Raw genomic sequence first — 3,700 nt, forward strand, 5'->3', positions numbered from 1 at the left:
ATGAAGATTCTGACCCCCCAATATCCACCAAAAGATGGGGTGTTACAGGACATAGCAGTGGAAGAAGGAAAAAAAGTAGGAAAGACATGTAACCAGGATGAGGCTGAAAATCACCTCCATCAATGTGAACAGTGTGAAGAATAGGAGCAGGCGGTGGGAGATATTCCAGCGTCTGTCTGACGACAAAACCAATGTCATCTTTATACAAGAGACTTATCTACAGAGTAATGACCCTGCTGTGTCCCTGCAGTCACCACATCTATTGGGACAGTGAAACTCTCAGCTGCTGTATGGAGACTTCTAGCCCGAACTCCGTTTATATCATAGGGGTTCACTATATGTCATAAATATGGTGACCGTGTACCCTCTGTGGTGTGCGCGATGCTGCGCGATCACCAATAAAGAAGAACTCTCCTGTAATACTGTCTAGAATAATGTCATGAAAAATAGTTGAAACAATCTATACTGGAGCAATATTCATATATTATGGGTTGTTTAATGATTGTGATGTTATTAAGAGACATACGTTTATTTTCATTATCTGTTATGAGTGTATTGCAAAGGTATTGTAATATTTTGTTGCAAGTTTTCAAATAAAAAACATAATTATAGAAGAGAGAAGCAAGATGGGTCCAGCGCTGTGGTTAGTAAAATGGAAACGAAGTTCCAAGTTTAATAGTCCTGGTTAAAAGAAATCCAAGTGTTTGGAGTCCTGGTGTGAGAAAGTGGGGGGATAATATCCTCAGAGCCTACGCGTTTCGGACGGCTTTGGCTGTAATATTACAGCCAAGTCTAAGGACGCCAAAGCCGTCCGAAACGCGTAGGCTCTGAGGATATTATCCCCCCACTTTCTCACACCAGGACTCCAAACACTTGGATTTCTTTTAACCAGGACTATTAAACTTGGAACTTCGTTTCCATTTTACTAACCACAGCGCTGGACCCATCTTGCTTCTCTCTTGTATTTCTCTATCGTGTGCCGACACGAGGATCCGGGCGCTATCCACGACACGCTCCATAGTGTCAGGTGAGCTGGAGGATTCCTCCCCACTTCTGGTTTTCTGCATAATTATAGAAGTTATATTCTTGTATATAGGGGGCAGTATTATAGTAGTTATATTCTTGTATATAGGGGGCAGTATTATAGTAGTTATATTCTTGTATATAGGGAGCAGTATTATAGTAGCTATATTCCTGTACATAGGAGGCAGTATTATGGTAGTTATATTCTTGTATATAGGAGCAGTATTATAGTAGTTATATTCCTGTATATAGGGGGCAGTATTATAGTAGTTATATTCTTGTATATAGGGGGCAGTATTATAGTAGTTATATTCTTGTATATAGGGGGCAGTATTATAGTAGTTATATTCTTGTATATAGGGGCAGTATTATAGTAGTTATATTCTTGTATATAGGGGCAGTATTATAGTAGTTATATTCTTGTATATAGGGGCAGTATTATAGTAGTTATAGTCTTGTATATAGGGGCAGTATTATAGTAGTTATATTCTTGTATATAGGGTCAGTATTATAGTAGTTACATTCTTGTATATAGGGAGCAGTATTATAGTAGTTATATTCTTGTATATAGGGTCAGTATTATAGTAGTTACATTCTTGTATATAGGGAGCAGTATTATAGTAGTTATATTCTTGTATATAGGGGGCAGTATTATAGTAGTTATATTCTTGTATATAGGGGCAGTATTATAGTAGTTATATTCTTGTATATAGGGGCAGTATTATAGTAGTTATATTCTTGTATATAGGGTCAGTATTATAGTAGTTACATTCTTGCATATAGGAGGCAGTATTATAGTAGTTATATTCTTGTATATAGGGGGCAGTATTATAGTAGTTATATTCTTGTACATAGGGGGCAGTATTATAGTAGTTATATTCTTGTATATAGGGAGCAGTATTATTGTAGTTATATTCTTGTATATAGGGGGCAGTATTATAGTAGTTATAGTCTTGTATATAGGGGCAGTATTATAGTAGTTATATTCTTGTATATAGGGTCAGTATTATAGTAGTTACATTCTTGTATATAGGGAGCAGTATTATAGTAGTTATATTCTTGTATATAGGGGGCAGTATTATAGTAGTTATATTCTTGTATATAGGGGCAGTATTATAGTAGTTATATTCTTGTATATAGGGGCAGTATTATAGTAGTTATATTCTTGTATATAGGGGCAGTATTATAGTAGTTATATTCTTGTATATAGGGAGCAGTATTATAGTAGTTATATTCTTGTATATAGGGGGCAGTATTATAGTAGTTATATTCTTGTATATAGGGAGCAGTATTATTGTAGTTATATTCTTGTATATAGGGAGCAGTATTATAGTAGTTATATGCTTGTATATAGGGGGCAGTATTATAGTAGTTATATTCTTGTATATAGGGTTCAGTATTATAGTAGTTATATTCTTGTATATAGGAGCAGTATTATAGTAGTTATATTCTTGTATAGAGGAGGCAGTATTATAGTAATTATATTCTTGTACATAGGGGCAGTATTATAGTAGTTATATTCTTGTATATAGGGGGCAGTATTATAGTAGTTATATTCTTGTATATAGGGAGCAGTATTATAGTAGTTATATTCTTGTACATAGGGGGCAGTATTATAGTAGTTATATTCTTGTATATAGGGAGCAGTATTATTGTAGTTATATTCTTGTATATAGGGGGCAGTATTATAGTAGTTATAGTCTTGTATATAGGGGCAGTATTATAGTAGTTATATTCTTGTATATAGGGTCAGTATTATAGTAGTTACATTCTTGTATATAGGGAGCAGTATTATAGTAGTTATATTCTTGTACATAGGGGGCAGTATTATAGTAGTTATATTCTTGTATATAGGGAGCAGTATTATTGTAGTTATATTCTTGTATATAGGGGGCAGTATTATAGTAGTTATAGTCTTGTATATAGGGGCAGTATTATAGTAGTTATATTCTTGTATATAGGGTCAGTATTATAGTAGTTACATTCTTGTATATAGGGAGCAGTATTATAGTAGTTATATTCTTGTATATAGGGGGCAGTATTATAGTAGTTATATTCTTGTATATAGGGAGCAGTATTATAGTAGTTATATGCTTGTATATAGGGGGCAGTATTATAGTAGTTATATTCTTGTATATAGGGTTCAGTATTATAGTAGTTATATTCTTGTATATAGGAGCAGTATTATAGTAGTTATATTCTTGTATAGAGGAGGCAGTATTATAGTAATTATATTCTTGTACATAGGGGCAGTATTATAGTAGTTATATTCTTGTATATAGGGGGCAGTATTATAGTAGTTATATTCTTGTATATAGGGAGCAGTATTATAGTAGTTATATTCTTGTATATAGGGAGCAGTATTATAGTAGTTATATTCTTGTACATAGGGGGCAGTATTATAGTAGTTATATTCTTGTATATATGGGGCAGTATTATAGTAGTTATATTCTTGTATATAGGGGGCAGTATTATAGTAGTTATATTCTTGTATACAGGGAGCAGTATTATAGTAGTTATATTCTTGTATATAGGGAGCAGTATTATAGTAGTTATATTCTTGTAAATAGGGGGCAGTATTAAAGTAGTTATATTCTTGTACACAAGAGCAGTATTATAGTAGTTATATTCTTGTATATAGGAGCAGTATTATATTAGTTATATTCTTGTATATAGG

This window comes from Rhinoderma darwinii, chromosome 2, assembly GCF_050947455.1.
Source record: "Rhinoderma darwinii isolate aRhiDar2 chromosome 2, aRhiDar2.hap1, whole genome shotgun sequence".
Taxonomy (NCBI): domain Eukaryota; kingdom Metazoa; phylum Chordata; class Amphibia; order Anura; family Rhinodermatidae; genus Rhinoderma; species Rhinoderma darwinii.